Genomic DNA, 17,929 nt, shown 5'->3' with positions numbered 1-17,929 from the left:
CCGTACGTTTTTTCCCATAACGCTGAACCGTTCGAATTATCATCTTTTCAAAATATACATTTCCGAGTGATCATTTTACCGAACGTTCTTTTGCCCGAACGCTTAAGGGCTGGAATCTTTATCTCGCCGAAATACAAATTTCCGAACGTTCATTCTACCGAATGCTCATTTTTCCGAATAGTCGCTGACTCGAATAATCCTGTCAGTAACCAGGAGATGGCAGCCGTCGGTACAGCGAGTTACAAGTACAGGCCGGAGTTCTCATGCCTATCTCGCATAAGCAATCCGGAAAATTATTTTAAATAACGATGATAAATTTTTGTGATTTCTCTTAGTCAGCTGTTTGAAAAATGTATTGCTACTTTTAATAAAGAAAAAAAAGTATAGTGTAAAAAAGTGAAAAGTTATGGTCGTTATTTAAAATAATTTTCTGGATTACTTATGCGAAATACATATGAGAACCTCAGCCTATACTTGTAGCTCGTTGTACTGACAGCGTGTTGATCGGCTGCCATCTCGAGGCCACTGACAGCATTATTGAACGTTCGGGAATTTGTATTTTGGGAAAATGATAATTTAAACGCTTGAGCATTCGGGAAAATAAACTTACGGGAACATGACCGTTCGACACTTTGTCGTTATAAGAATATTACGGTTCGGGAATTTCGAAATTCGAGAAATTGATAAGGACCGTCCGTGTACCAGGACCAACTAACTTCATAAATTTTAGTGTTCTATATAAATAGGAGTAACATCGCAAAATAGTTTCTTGGATCATTACCTTATCTATTCTATAATAGTTTGATATTGTTCTACAGAACAATTTTTATATATCCTTATTTAATACGAAATAAGCTATAAACTTTATATAATTAAATAATACGACTGGTGGCAATGCTTAGACTCCAATTATTTTTCACATTATTACGTGAAAAACATTTTGTGTGCACTTTAACAGATACACGAAAACATTTTAATTCTGAAGTCTTTCGGACTCCCCCCCTCCCACTCCTCCTCAATAATGTCGTAAGGATGGAAGTAGTGTGTTCAAATTGCATTTGGTTGTGAAAATACACCACATGCTCATTCTTAGGAAATTGTACTACATTCTGTATTATTATTTTGGTGCACATGTGGCAATACGGATGGCAAGAAGTATGGAATGGTGTAAGTTTAATTATTTTTAATAGCACTAGCGTGCCAAAGCAATATTTTATATTAAGCAAAACATTGACTGTTTTAATAATTAACTTGTAAACTGTCGTATTTATTTTTTCAATATTTAGAGTTTTGAGCGCACGGAAGTTATATTCAAAGAGACATATTATTAAATATTGAAGCCCTTACTGTCACGCCTTAATAAGGGATTCCGATAACCTAAAAGTTAAGGGATTACACCACCCTAAGAGACTTAAAACGAGGTCCATATTTTTTTTCGACAAAACCGCTGTACATATTGTGACTTTGCAAAATTTGCCGTCACATTTCTAGGGTTAGCTCTCGCGTTTTTAGGCGGGACGCATTACCGCCACGCACTCTAAACACCATCACGGAAACACACTCCATGGGTCCTTATATAATTTCATATATTTTTTAAACTGCCTTTTTTTTGTATCTTAACTTCTCTTATAACGCGACATTGCGGACGGAGCGGAGAGCAGACAGAACACCCAGCAAACACCAGGCACCGCCGAACAGATGCCATAAGGGAACGTGGACGATCGCCGCTAACACCTAGTGACGTCCACCCCTGTAAGAATCGGAGGACCCGCTATCGTATCGTTTGCCGATTGGCGGCAGAAGAGGCACCAGAGCAGCGGCCCAGCCGTACCTAGCTAGCGGTACGTTCCAAAGGCCAGACGCGCTCTATTTCCGCAGCGCGCCTCTCAGGCCTCGGATAAACGGTGACTGACGGGAGAAGGTACAACACCCTCCTGAGGACTCAGGAACAACAGCGATAGCCGCTGAAAGAATCCAGGATCCAGCCATACCGAGACGACTGCGACTAGTGGAGGACGCGCCTTCGCACCCGTAAAGCCAAGGCAGCGAGGAGGATGATCCCATGGACCCTACCGAAGGGACAGCCAGGAGGCTGTCTTAATATTACGATCCAGGGAAGAAGAGTTACCGTCGAGAACCGGCCCCGTAGATGGGGAAACGTGCACCTCGATGGAGTAACAGCATCCGCATCCTGAGGCAGAGCTAAGGAACCTCGTCGGGGATAGTCGCTATCGTCTAATATAGTATCGATAATGTAATGATAATTATCTGCTAACGTAATATTTGGAGTATCGTCCTATCGTGATGTAAAGGGACTCCTAACCATGATTAAATTATGGCGCGCGAATAAGTTCGGCAGAGGGTCCAACGCGTTAGAGTAAGGGTGGGGATGTCACCACCTACCAAGCGTACGCGAGCCGATAGATCGCTCTCTGGCTGGCTGTCCGTGATGGTGAATAGACGTCGTAGAAATTCGCTTAATACCGGTGAGTTCTGAGGTTCGATTAACGTGGAATTTTCCTGGCAATCTTGCCGTTTGTTGTCGCTCTCGAATCCTTCTGATTCGGACTATTTTCGTAATCGGGAAAATTCCGTGGTTATCGTCTCCCTTACTATTGTATCGAAAAAGTGTATAATTTAGATTAGTGTTATTGCGTTTTAATTAATAGAATAATTTTCTGGATCCTGGAGTGTGGCCACTGAGCCTACGTATCGTTACTGCTTCTCAATGTCGAGACGTACCTTAGTCTATATTTGCTATCGTCTTACTTTGGTTCGATTCCTTGAAAGAATTACGCCTCTGTAAATTTACCTGTTTCTTGTTTATTTCGTTCTCGCGAATATTAGTTTTATTCATCATTGTCGTATTACTGTTATATCTGTGCTTTATTCTGTTCAAATTCAGATGTACGGTGATATGCCATTGCTTAGCGTTCTTTAGTAATAGTACTATCGTAATACTCAAACATTAGGGCTATCGGTCCGTGAAGAATGCGCTATTAGCTACGCCAGTGTAGCACAGTTGCTAAGGCTATCGTACGACTCTTACACGACACGTACTATTCCTTTTGTAATCTATACGCGACCGATTTTCGGCATATCACTATCGTTATTAATATTGTCCATATTGTAGTACACCACTTTGTTCTTCGTGCCCGAGTATCTCACGTAATTGGGGACCTAGCTATCGAGCGGTCCAACCTACAGCACTTATTGTTTTATTGATATCCTAATAAAAAGGGCTTTGTTATGATTTGTTGAAATCCTATTTGGTTACTTTCGTGATTTCGCTAGCTCCCAATCCAAGAACCCTGCCCCTCTATCATTGTGTTCCACGGTGAACAGGCTGAGCTAGTGTGTTGTCGAACGAATGTTCGTGAGAGTGGTTACCGGATAACTTGTCTCGTGAAATCGGTATTCCTAGAGGATACCTGGCGCCCAGGTCTTTTATCGGGTATAGTCTCGATTGCTGCTCTCGCAAGAATTCGTGTACTTATGACGGGATATTTTGTTGCTCTCGCGATCAAGGTTTTCACGTTTATTACCAAACAAAAATACCGTTACAATATGTATCCCCCAAAAAACACTTACGTGTAAATAACTACGCCAAGTACAAGAGTGCTGTGTATTCCTCTAATAAAAATTATTGATATCAGATTATTGAGACCAAGTACATAAGTCACTACATGTTTGCCTATTATATGTTCTAGCACTGGCCCATCATTTTAATTGTATTTTCAAAATTGCCTATCACAAGTCACATATCATCACACACAAATTTTTGTTGCTCAACGGGACATAGAAGCTCTAAGCACTGAAATCTATATTTTCATAGATATAAAATGTAAATGCATTAGGATGTCGCTAATCAGAATTGTGTTGTCGAAAATGTTAATTGGCATATAAATTTAATTTATAAGTCCCTTTTTTCAGAAATATATAAAGATATATACAAATTTTTGAAGAAAATGTAATCTTCAATGCATATAAGCGTTGTTAATGGTGTCCAGCTTGTTGAAGCCGTGTGGCAAACATAAGAGAGAAGAGTGTGCTGGATTATTTACGTACCTCCGACTGTGCGAACAACAGAGAGAATACTATAGTTTGAGTGAAGCACCAAAGCGTCGCTCGTAACACACTTTTCTGGACACTCTGGACTTCTACGTCCGACACAAGATGATACAAGAAACTACAGAGCGGAACATTGGACACCCTGGACTTTTATTTGCGACACATAGATACAGGAAACTACGGAGCAGAACACTTGAACACCCTAGACTTCCACGCCTGACACCTAGACGTAAGAAACTTTGGAGCGGAACACCTGGACACTATGGACTTTCACGCGCGACACCCAGTACATAAAAAATTGTTACCCTGGAACGTACGTTCTTACAAAGAATGATAAAGAGTATGCCTATACCTGCAGAACGAGGTAGGTCAGATACCTACATACCTGAGGCATTCTTTTATAAATCGTACGGATTTGTAAAAAAAAAAGTTTTCGAATTTTTAAATGCTCTGAATTTTTTTTTATAACATCTCCTCATCAAATTAGCCGACACCTATATCGGGATTTTGGTGAAAAAATTTTTTTCAATTAACTATATTAAACAGAAATTTCAATAAAATTCGAGAAAATGCTACACTTTCCTAAATACAAAATTCAATATCTCTGGTTTAACCTACTCAATCGATTCCGTCTTTTTTTTCATTGTTCACATTGTTATGGTAGATTTTTATTGAATATTTACATGACCTTTATTTTTTTAATTAAAATATTTATTAGCACTTACATTGTTTAAACAATTTTTTCACCTTTGCCCCCTCAATGAATAATATTTCAAAAAATACTGTTTTGTGTGCTATATCTCAATCTAATAAATGCACATTTAAAAACAATGGAGACTTTAGTAGATTGGAAAATATTAAATATTATTTCGTTTCTTTCTTTACTCAGAGACGTTTTAGCACGTCAAGCTATGATCCACGCGCGACGCGCACGCCGCGCACTAGAAAATATTTAATATTTTCGGATCTAATAAAGTCTCCACATTTCTTAAGTGTGGGTTTTTTAGATTAAAACATACTGCACACGGTAGTATTTTTTTAAATGTTATTCATTGAGGGGGCAAATGTAAAATAATTGTTTAAACAATAAAATTGTTAATAACTTTTTTAAATAACAGAATGAAGATCATTTACATATTCATTAAAGAGCTAACATAACACGGTAAGGAATTAAAAAAAAAACGAAATCGATTGAATGAGTAAAACCAGAAATAATGAATTTTATATACATGAGTAATTATCATTTCTTCGATTATCATTGAAATTAAAAATAAATATACCTATCAAAAAAAAATGTTCTCTCAAAAATCGTGATACAGGAGTCACATTATTTCTTGAATAGAAGCTGTAAAAAAATTTTCATGAGAATCTAAATTCTACATTCGAAAAAAGTGTTCGATTTGTAAAAGAATACCTCCTCTGGGCAACATGGCTTTCCCCGGACGGCCATTCGGAACGGACAGTGGTGAGGATCAAGTGGAATCGAGGGAGAAAGAATCCGGAGGTAAAGAGCCAACCACCACCACCCGAGCAACGAGGAGGAAAGGTTCGGTGTACCGAGAGAATCGGTAAGTGTAGTTCAGACGACCGCCCCAAGGCCACGCAGCGCACCGGCTGGGGATAAAACGCATCTGCCGGTGCATCACGGCACGAGAAGTGGGGGGCCGCGGGCCTCGCCACGTGCCCTGGCGTTTGCAGATTCAAACCGTCCACCGTCAACAGAGACGACCTCCGCGACCGGAGGTCAATTCTAACACTTATGTTAGAATTGTATAGAGCCACGCTCGTATACATCACCCGACTGTACTCGTTTGCCGAGGAAAGTAAATGGCCACTGTTGGAATTAACTCCCACCGTGTTAGTTATTGCCAAAAATGCCGGCTAATTCCTGCAGAGATTCACCGCTCTCACGTTCCCCTCTACCATGTCTGATTAGAAGCTAGCGGGAAGAACCGGTCGAGAGGACTCCTGGAGTTGACGTGCCGCGGATTAGGAATTAATGGCCCGACGAGTCGGCCTGGTGCAAGGATCCACCTGGCTCCCAAGGGATCCGCGAAATACCACGTTGGGGTCATAGATAAGACGTAGGTCACGAAATGCGTTGCAATATATATTTAAATAAAAAGTGTTATTTCAGTCAGATACTACTAATACACATTACAATGACACTCCGAATTACTGGAAAACAGATGAACACTAATGTTTTGGAAGAGTGTAACTTCTCCGGGGTCCCATGAGCCAGGAATCCATATGGGCTGAGGATCCGCCTCCTTCTATTTATACTTCTATCGTAGGAATAATATTAATATTGTAGTTTAGCTAACACACATATCACCACAATTTTCTAGTCGAACAAGGTATTATTATGGTAGTGATATGGGTTCCTCTCTCATCGGATCCAAAAGAAGTTTAACCCTATAAACTATAATATGTATGTGTTTTAATCCTGAAATCCTTAAAGTGAAATATATATGAAATATCCTTAAAGTGAAATAGTAATCCTCCGTGAAATCCTTAAAGACCCTAGCAACCGCTTCCATATCGTTGCTATGTCCAAGACGTCACCAAAATCGTAGAGACTTAGTAAACGCTCGGTTTTAAAAACGATTTTCTTCTTCTTGATTGGAGGATCCAATGGAATCTAGCAACCGCTTCCAGTATTATTATGGTAGTGATATGGGTTCCTCTCTCATCGGATCCAAAAGAAGTTTAACCCTATAAACTATAATATGTATGTGTTTTAATCCTGAAATCCTTAAAGTGAAATATATATGAAATATCCTTAAAGTGAAATAGTAATCCTCCGTGAAATCCTTAAAGACCCTAGCAACCGCTTCCATATCGTTGCTATGTCCAAGACGTCACCAAAATCGTAGAGACTTAGTAAACGCTCGGTTTTAAAAACGATTTTCTTCTTCTTGATTGGAGGATCCAATGGAATTAGGTAAATATACAATTGAAGATCTTATTGCTTATTTCTTATTGCTTATTTCTTATTATATTGCATTGGCCTTTAAGGACACAATTTAATCGTGTTAAAAAGTTATAAATATGGTCAAGACACTTGGTAGAGTCTCGCGTATAATAACATAAAGAAATGCTTTTGGCAATACATCAGCCGTGTCCGCCATCTGTCTCGTTTTGTAGTTCTCTCTTATTTACAGCATGAGAGATAGAGTGTAACCGCAGCGCGCTCGGTAGTTTAAACAGAAACAGTACGTTGCGATGACAATGAGAATGACAACGATCAAATTGAAATTTTTAGATTTTTCGCAAGCTCTTGAAACACTGTGACCTTATAGTCGTGGTGATAATCGATTCAGCATATCCGAAAATATTTATAAATATATCGAACCATTTTTACAAAGTAGAATCATTTCTGAGACGTTTGATTCTATCCGTGGATATAACTAGGCGGCCCATATAAGTATAGCCTTGCCGAGTCTTATGTTGTGTATTTTCCGAAAGACTCTAGACCAAGTCTACTTGAGAAAAAAGTTCAAATCTTAAACTGATTTTGTTCTACTTCATCAGAATATTATATCATGAATAAAGTGGATAAAAACTTGTTAAAAAACCACTATTCGGACAAAAGTACAATGTAAAATCTGCCGTATAAAAATACACATTTTCAAAAATGAGGATAAAATCGGCTAAAAACAGCAGAATAGATTAAATCACAACTTTTGGGACAAAAACTGTCTAAATTTTTTAAACCGGGTATACTAATTTCAGCGAATTCGTAGTTATGGTATCCTCTATACCAATTTTAAATGGGATCTATAATTATAGGAAGCTCTTTACATAATGAAAAAGAAGAAAAATCTCGACGGGCGTCAGAATCGCTGATCATTGGCCGAAAACCGTCCCACTTCCCACTCTCCATATGCATTCTCAAATAATTGTTAGATGTATAATTCGAGTACCGTTTTTAGCGGTTTTAAGAGCATAATTTTTTCATTATAGTTTAAAAACACTAAAATAGTCCCAAAGACATTTTTATCCCTCTACATGCTCTTCAAAGATTATAATTATACAATTAATTAGCAGGAACCCTCTGATGTGAACCAAGATACGGATGAACGAGATTTGTGTTTTGAGGCAATGAATTGTCTGCGTTAAAAGCATTTGGTTTTTTTTACTCTTAAAGTATAGCCGAAGGTAACAGTTGTAAAGTATTTTCTCCATATGTATAGCACAAATGCTAAGATAAAATTTCATAAGCACCTCCATCCGAATTTTGACATACACATCAACCATTATTATATATAAAATTAAAACATAAATCCGCAAGCAAGATTTGTCATTTATAAAATTGCTCCTTCTTCCGGTAGCGCTTTTAACTGTATGTGTTTCCTATCCATTACTCCAATACGCTGCGGAAATTTTCCATTTTCTTCATATCCTTGTGCATCATTTCCTCAATCTCCTTGAGCTTCAGGCATCTGAAATTATTTTCAAAATTAGACACTGACGGAAAGTATTTCTGTCTTTCTTTTTTTCTTCAATATAATCTTTTTGTGATAAAGGTTTCACGAAGAGATTTAGAAGTTTCAATAATATTTATTATCAATTTCTCTGTAGGATAAGGTCGTTTTTAATTAATAAGCGTTATTTATATTTGTTCAATGTCAACATCGGTTATTTGTCACGGGCCTAATGAAGAATTAATGGACAATTAACGGTTAGTATAGACTGAAAAAACTGTAAAATGATAATCACAACTTAAGCAAGACACAGAAAACATAAATTATTTGTTTCACTCAAGAAGACATTAGCTATGAATTATAATAAAACTATTTGTATTCGAAGAATACATTGTCAATCTGTAGCACGTCGAACATCAAATTAATCATATTCTCTTCGAAGCGAAAATAGAGATATTTTTGTATAACGCTTATTATCTATTCAGCTATAATTAGAACTACAGCAGGAAGTTCTTTCAAGCACTGTCAGTATCAACGTAATGTCGCCAGTTCGATCAACTACCGTCTGCATAAATTGCGACTTATCCAGCACTTCTAACAATTTCTACACCTACCACAGACTCACAGAAACTTTATCGAACAGTGTATGCGTTACAAAACGTTGAGTCACCTTGGTGTTTTACTATATGACAAGTAAATAAAGTGTACTAATTAGCTGTAATAAAAATTAAATATAGCAAGTAAATAAAAGTTATGTATTTACCTTAACATATTCTTGTTGTATTTCAATTAGAGATGTGCAGACCTCCGCAACAATACTTGATATTGTTGTTTACTTTGTTATTGTGAAGATGACTATTAAACTAAAATACGAATTCTTCATGCCCAAAAATTACAGATTAAAACTGATTTCTCTTTGGCTGATGTAAATTTATTATGATTCGTATTTTATTTTTTGGTTTTGTAAGTTAGCATCTAAAGTAAAATATTAAATATGTCAGCTGGTATTCGGCAATAATTTCGAAAATATTCTGCATGGTCATTCCATACATATTTTAGTAAATCAATTTGCGGGGTGTGTCCCTTTCCTTCAAGTTAGCCATGACTTTTTGTTTTTCGTTAATAATTGTAAGACGTTAAATGTAGTAGTTGCTGTTAAAAACTTCTCGTTATTTCGCATTTGCCAACAAAGAAATGCACACTGCACACTTTACGTGGTGAACGCCAACAAAAATTCTCGTAAGAACTAATGCGCATGTCTGCTGACGTCCAATAAGCTCTGAAAGTCAAATAGATGGCAATGACACGTGTGGTTCTATTCGAATTACTTTGTCGCAGTCTTACGCTTGTACTTCAGTCCCTAAATGACGTCAGGCACGTATTCTATGCAGTCGTGACTAAAAAACCAAGGTGACCTCAATATTGAAAAAGACTATGGTCGATGGAAGATTTTCATGTAATACTACTGTTGTTCTGTCAATAACAATGCAACTGTTATTTAGAGATGGATTATCGAGGAGCTACTTCTTACAATCTCACCAGACCTAAGACCGCTAGATTTCTTTTTATGGAGTCACTTAAAAGAAGAGGTGTACAAAAAAGTACCAACCACGCAAAAAGATATGATGAACCGAATTTGAGAAGCATATACAAGAGTATATTCCGAGATTTTATGATATGTCGGCGAATCAGCAATTAAAAGACTGCAAATTATAATTTAAATTGCGAGGATTAGGGGGTGTATCAAAACTAAGATCCCCGATTTTGGGAATTCATAGCGTCACTTACAGCGTGGGGCAGGTTTAGGGATACACATCTTACGTTCAACATGTTTTAGACTGAAGGAATGATCGTAGAGGATGAACCTGTTATTATTTTTTGAATTCCCAGGAACATGCCCAGCTGTTGTTTTATTGCTTATTCATTGCATGTTGAGCGATGTACGCAATCAGAAATTTTGAAATGAGGAAATTGGTATTTTAGAAAAAATTCAAGTAAACCGATGAATGTTGTGAAATGATATCTATATTAAAGATTCAGTAGTGATTAATTTGCAAATAATTATGAACTGTTGATTATTTGAACAACCCGGGCGTTCTTATCGCCTGATACCGATACTCGTTCAGTCGTGAGATTTATATGTGATATTTGTGTTCGTGTTGTTAGCGTTACAATGGTTGAGTATATCGGTGTAGATGTATTTATGTTATAATGCCTATATGATTATGCATAGGTAAGCGGATATGAATAAATGTTGTAGCGTGAATACATTATAACGGGGTCCCCGGTTCGCCTTCGCTATAATTAATTTATTTACAGAGCCGCCAGGGGGCGCTGGAGGGCTAGAAGTTTTCGAAAAAGTATGATTTCTAATTAGGAGTCGAACCCGGTACCTTCAGACTGCCAACTCAGGCACTTACCACTGTGCCGCCGAACCCACTGTCCGACTTGATAAGTCCTATTTATTTATTTTTCGGTCATTCCCAGCTGGGCATCCCCTCCAGCTATGTAACGCCACGTTACAACGTATATAAATATATATTGTAACGTTTGTCGATAGTGCAATTTCGTATGCTCCTTATGAGTGTATGAAATAGGATGTAGGTAAGTGCTCGGGGCTGGCATCTTTAAGAATTTAGTCGACACAGGTTGATAAAGTAAAATAAAATAAAAAAAATTTATTGAATTATCGTTAATCGGTACAGTCGTTCTGTGACGTGTGTCACTTATAATCGTTTGATATAACGGTCGGTATTGTAGGAAGGATTGTCAATGAATCATGCTATGTTTGTTTTCTATTCCTATCTCTCTCTGCCCTGTATGTGAGGTACAGAGGATATGCCTGTGTTGGTCCTACAGCCTTAGTGGCGCTTTACCTATATATTGGCTATGGCACTGTGTGCGACTCAACTAATTACGGCGCGGATTATAGATTATAACAATATGGCGATAATTGAAGTTTCTGAGGTAGATCGCTATGTTCTCCTCAGAACTTGAATAAATTTTCTCTACGTGTAGGTCTAAGCGGAATAGCTAATGCTAATGTTCCGTAGCCTTTCGACACAATTATGATCAGTAATGAAATGAATATGCTCTATCCCAGAAGGCATAAATCGAGCTTAATGCTAATGTTCCGTAGCCTTTCTGAGGTAGATCGCTATGTTCTCCTCAGAACTTGAATAAATTTTCTCTACGTGTAGGTCTAAGCGGAATAGCTAATGCTAATGTTCCGTAGCCTTTCGACACAATTATGATCAGTAATGAAATGAATATGCTCTATCCCAGAAGGCATAAATCGAGCTTAACATTATACGATTTTAAATGCGTTATCCTTGCGGATTTAAGTTACGCTGACTTGAACTATACTCACTTGCCTTTTCTGATTTTCGACTATCCTCTCTAGTAATTCCGGTTTTCGAATATCATCATTCGATTGACTTGAAATGTCGTATTTGACTAATTGTAATCCAATATTTATTAGCGAGAAGTGCTTATTCTCTATCGGATTATTTTTCGATTACTTTCCGCGGATTAACTTTCGGGAGACGTTTTTCATCTATAGGCTAGTGCTGACACTAGCCGTGCGTCCTTGTCGTCTATTTGTAACGAGTGCGCTCTCAGTACAGGAATACTGAGAAGTTGGTCGTTTTGTCACGTTACAATATTGTAACAAAAATGTTACTACAGACTCTTCCTCGCTATCTGGCTCGAGGATACTATTCGCCTCGAGCGTTGCGTATCAGGTATATTCTCAGGTATTGTTGTTTATTGCGTATATTTAGTGTTTTAGGAACATTGTATTTAATATAAGATCCCTTCCTGCCAGCCTTCCTTTGCCAGTCCCCTATTCTTCTAGGGCACTGGCTTGGAGCCATCGAGGACCATCACCCAGGACCAACAGTCAGCAAGGAAGGATTGAGACAGTTACTACGTTGCTTAGGCATCGAAATGCAGGGAAGGCATGGACAGGAGGCTCGACAGCTAATCGAGACCATGTGGAGATGATGCCCGCCAGGCAGCCACCCTCACCATGTGAATGCAGGCTCGGTGCAGTCCCGTCACATGGGTAGTAAAGAGGCCCGTGTGACAGCGGAGGAGCCCTCTCCCTCCAACTCCGCGGACGTGCCCGGGAGGAGTTTAACAAGTCATGGAGGCCGGTACGTTGCCCGGCGCGCAAGCAGCTACCCAGCGTGGCGGCGAAGCCAACCCCGTGCCACCCTGGAGCGAGGTGCTGAAAGGCCAGCCAGCATCGTATCAACGGAAGGCGCCAGAGCCCTGCCATAGCCAAACTGCGGACCAATACCGAAACACGTTGCCCCCTCTCAGTCCAGCGGTTCAACTAGTCACCGAGGACCTGGAGCCCCACCAGAGGAAATGAAAACCAGAAAACTTCCAAACTTCGTCACTTCGAGCCAGGTTTGCGAGCGAGCGAAGTGTGTGATTTCGGATTTCTTCGATTAACAGTGAAAGAGTGAGTGAAAGTCCTTATTTGGGATTACTGTGTAGCGAGCTATTGAGTAAGCACGATTATCGTATAATTAAAATCCCCTTTTGCCCTTTTCCCTGCACCCTTTTCTATTTGCGTTTTTGTAATTTCGTAGGTTCCTTCCGGACACTAGCGAGCCGTCTCACATTGACTGGCTTTTTTAGTCTTAGTAGTTCTTTTCAGGATTTAGATCGGCCTTCTACTGGAGAGGCTTGGGACCGAGTGGTATGTTGCGTGCGCCTTATTTTTGGTATCTTGCGCCCTTTTTTAGCTACCCTCTTTTCCCCCGTTCGCCTTTCGAATAACTGTAGTCATCGAAGTAATATCGTAAGAAGCCATTTGCGTTGGGGAACCTTCTTCCATGAGATGCCCTTCTCCTCTCCCCCGTGCTAGCCGTGCCATCGAGTAGAGTAAATATTCGAGGACCTCCTGAGGTCACTCGACGGTGCTATCCCGTTACAATAGCTAGCGCCCATTTGTTGTTCTTGAGATATTTAGTTCTGATAAGCCCTCCCCCCTGTGCCTTTGCTTACTTGCGTATCCATCCTTCCCCGGCTCCCCTTCCCACCGACCCGTTAAAAGCCCGATTGCGACATTGCTAGCTCCCAAGCGAGCTGTCCCTTCTGTTACTATTTTGAATCTGTCTAATCGAGTATTGCGTCTTTTGAGTATTATTTTATTTTTTATTTATTTACTTGATGAAATTCAAACAGCCGAGGCCAATTACATGACTTAAGTAGTAAATGAATAAACTTACAATTAGTTTATCCTAACCTAGGTAGTAATACGCGGTAAAAGAACAACATAATGAGAACTTTAATCGAAGAACATATGCGACGTGGCGAGTGTATAATCGTATGTTTAAACTATATACAAGAGCAGGAAATTCAATATGAACGATGACAGTTTTATACGCCTTTTTTAAAAGCGAGTCCATAGAATCATTCAACACATCCAGGTTAGGGTAGCGGCTGAACATAAAAGTTGTTAATAAAAAAGGTAGATTTTTATATATGAATTTATTCAAAGACTCAATACAGACAACTACATGTCGACCACTGACTGCTTCTCGCAAGGCAGTCCTTTTATAATAGAGCTTTGCTTGACAATTTTACAGACTAAGCATTTTCATTTTTCTTTGTGCTATCGCATTCGCGGTCATCGCACCGATCATTGCACTATGGTGCAATATTCGTCAGCATAAATGTATTTCTCAACAAAAGTAATCGCAATACTAGCTCTATGGATTAGAAATGAGAAAGCTAGGTTGTTCCTCACTCTCGGGAGGTAGATGCATGATTTGTAGCGGGTCGAGAGAACTTGATGTGTAATTGGGATAGTACCTCAAGAGCATCAACGATACCCCTGAGTACTTTTACTACGAAAATGATGGCCGTTTTGACTCTTTGTTGTTCAAGTGTTAGGAAATTAAATCGATTGCTTCCGGCTCGGAATTTCAAAAATCCTTTCTGGATGGATTCCAGAACTTGTATGTATTTCTCGTACAGAGGAGACCAGAGGATGCTACCGTAGGTCAGTTTAGATCTAACAAGACTATTAAATAATATTCGAGGGACTGTGTTGTTTTTAAAGCTACGACATGTTCTAATTATAAACCCAAGTACTCTTTTAGTGCTAGTTACGACCCCCTCAATATGTGGCTGAAATGTTAGGGCTCGATCAAAAGCTACTCCTAGATCAACGCATGAGTTAGTTCTAGTTAGAGTTGTTTCATTAATTGTGTAATCGAAGGTAATCGGGGAGCGATTCGTGAAATAACTGATGTATTCACATTTTTTTAATCTTCAGTGGGAGTTCATTCGACTCACACCAGGAGGCAAAGTTTGTAACATTGACCTGAAGGGCTACACAGTCATCAGGGGACTCAATTAATTTATAAATTTTTGCGTCGTCCGCATAAAACAAGTGCTCACAATTCAAATGCTGTGTCACTTGATTAAGAAAGATATTGAACAGCAATCGACCAAGATTTGAGCCTTGTGGCACGCCAGATGTTGGGAAAATGGGGAGGAAACGAAACCCCTATGGTAGACAAAATTTTACCGATTCGATAGATATCAGTTTAATAAACGTAGTAGCGATTCTTCGACTCCTTATTCCATCAAGCGTTTCAATAACACGTTAATATTAAATTTATCAAAAGCCTTCGAAAAATCAGTGTAGACCACATCAACTTGTTTATCTGCTGAAGCTGCATTAATCAAGAGTTGAGAGACGGAAACTAAATTGGTTACAGCTGATCGACCTTTCGTAAAGCCATGCTGGTATAGGGACAGTTGAGAAGTGAATGTGAAGTTTAATATGTTGTAGAAACAAATTTCAAAGACCTTAGAAAAATTAGACAATACAGATATTGGGCGATAATTAGTGATCTCATTTTTTGATCCTGATTTGAATACTGGGATGACTTTGGCGATTTTTCACCTGTCCGGAAAGATTCCTCCTTTTAAGGCTTTATTGAAGATTAAGTAAAGTGGCTCAATCCAGGCTTCCGAGCAGCCCCTGAGGAAAACACTCGGTATCCTGTCAATACCTGCTGTCATTTTGGTGTTGAATTTGAAGAGAGCTTTCGCGATATCATCACGTGATACCGATAAGATATTTCCGAGTCTCACAGTGGCCCTAGAATCCGCCAATTCAGGTGTCAGGGGTAGATCTGTCGGCACATAAACACTATAGAAAAATCGAGCGAATTCATTCACAATCATATATCGCTCCTCAACAGAACCATTCTCCAACATCATTATGGGTGGGATTCGCGAGTCATTACGGATTCCATCAATATATTTCCAAACTTTGGATGGAGATTCAATGATGTTAGTCTCTAGTCTTCTAAGATACCCCTGATGCGCTCCCTTACTATCATTTTTTATTACCCGTCTAATTGTAAGAAACACAAATTGGTCGTGGTTGAAAATTAAATTTGTCTTTTTATCATTCTGTGGTGGTAGTCCTTTAATTTAATAGAAGAAATAATGCTGCTAGTAAACCACGAAGGCTATTTGGAGCTTTTTACCTCTCTTCGTGGGACGTGAGTATCCAGAATATCGTAAATAATGCTATAGAAGTTATCACAAGTGATATTCACATTCTCATCCGAGGCTAGAGAAGACCAATCACAGACCTTCAAGCACTCGTATAGCGTCCTTAAATCATACTTATTAAAATTGTATGGTTTATTAAGGTTATTAGGTGGGAAATGTGACTTAGGAGAGTTTACAACTCTATGGTTTGGTGTTGGGATAGAAAGTTCAATAGCGAGCACTGGGTGGTTGCGATGACAGGTTACTACGGACTCGAGTGCTTCATTAACATGGCAAGGTAAATTCGCAAAGACCAGATCAAGGTATCGGTCGTTATGATTCTGAATAAGGTTATGTTGCTTAACGTTTAGGAATGATGCGAATTCGGTGACCGCTCTCGCTTTGCGGTTTGGACTAGACTGCTCAGTGAGTGAGGCCCGGATACTATCTGTGAATTTAGGGGCGTTGAAGTCACCTAGAATAATTAGATTATGAGAAATAAGTAGTGGGCAGTCAATAAGAGCATCCAAGAAATCAACATAGTCTGCAGTGCGTGCATCTGGAGGAATTTAGATGACTAAAACAATAATTGGCATTGATCGTAGCGAGAATTTCAAGGCAATAGCGACGAAAAACGGGAATAAGTCAGAGAGGTCAAGCTGATGAGGTAATAAGGTGGACCTAATTACCACCAGAACTCCCCTTCCACGATCCTTGCTCGGATCTAACCTGTCTTGCCTGAATACTGAATACATATTTTTGTCAAAATATTCTGTTGAATATCTCTCCTGGGTAAGTCAGGTTTCAGTGAGAGCAATTAAATCGAAGTTAAGACTTGACGAGGTGAGTAGCACCTGTGTCCCTTTGTTAAGAATGCTATTTGTGTTTTAATAGAGCATGGACATATTTATTAATTTCCTATGAGTTATATTAGATGTCGTGGACGAGGAACCTTGAAGAACAGTCATGTTCCCTCCCGGGTGGAGACTCTCCTCTGCTGGCCCCATTTCCGAGCAACGGCGATTGATCCATTCTTCGATACTATTTTCCAGTTCTGTGAACCCGTCGTTTGCTTGCGTTAAGTCAACTCCTCTCTCAACTTGACGTACTTTTGGCGCTGCAATGTGACGTTCGGTAGGGATGGTAGAAAAGTGTTCACGGTCCTCCTCTTCGCGAATTCCTGCCTTAGTTTGAATACAAGCGATGATTCATACAGGAGAATTTTTAAGAGACGCGGATGTTGCGTCATATTTTCCAATACGCATGCATTTCACAGTATCCAGCGTATAATTGTTGTTGGGAAGATTCACAATTTTGTCGATATTCAATCTCTTATTCGATTCCTTTTCCATGGGTTCAATGAACCCAAAAACCATGAGATTCTTCCTTCTCTCTTGTCGTTCTCAAACTCCCTAATACTCATCAAGAGGACAATTGATTGATCGCTATTTTTACCTGCTCGATGAAGATCGTTAATGTCTTCTTCTGCTCTATGGACCCTATTTGATAACTCAGCAACATCTTTAACAATAGTATTCCCTGTTTCTTTCACCGTGTTCAACTCAGCTGTCATAGTGGATATTTTGGTTTCTACTCCAGTGTCTTGCTAAGACAAATGATCAATTGATGTCTGATATTTTTAATTTATTATCATCTGGTTTCATTTCTTTTTTATTTTCTTGTGTATCGATATTTATATTTTATTAATTATATTCTTTTATATTATACCTTGTGTTCCCTTTCTTTTTGCGTTCCCTCCCTGTTGCGATAACTGCATTTGAGTAGACCTTGGGTAAATAACCAACCCAGTACGTCATCATATATATGTTAGATCACCAGGATATACGCATGCGCGTAAATCTACCACTAATCCCAAAACAGGAACTGTCTACCCCCCCCCC

General features: G+C 39.0%; 1 long non-coding RNA gene across 1 annotated transcript; it reads right to left on the bottom strand.

The window, feature by feature from the left end:
- Positions 1-8,053: 8,053 nt before the first annotated feature.
- LOC112494771 lies at positions 8,054-9,923 on the bottom strand. Its single transcript, XR_003060535.1, has 2 exons — positions 9,262-9,923; positions 8,054-8,516 (listed from the first exon to the last, which is right to left on the bottom strand). It is a non-coding gene; the product is annotated as an uncharacterized LOC112494771 (long non-coding RNA).
- Between the last annotated feature and the right edge of the window lie 8,006 nt (positions 9,924-17,929).

This window comes from Cephus cinctus, unplaced genomic scaffold (genome assembly GCF_000341935.2).
Source record: "Cephus cinctus unplaced genomic scaffold, Ccin1 Ccin1_scaffold0782, whole genome shotgun sequence".
NCBI classification, from domain to species: domain Eukaryota; kingdom Metazoa; phylum Arthropoda; class Insecta; order Hymenoptera; family Cephidae; genus Cephus; species Cephus cinctus.
Note: the sequence above shows the minus strand (reverse complement) of the source record. Positions and strands in the feature narration are given on the sequence as shown.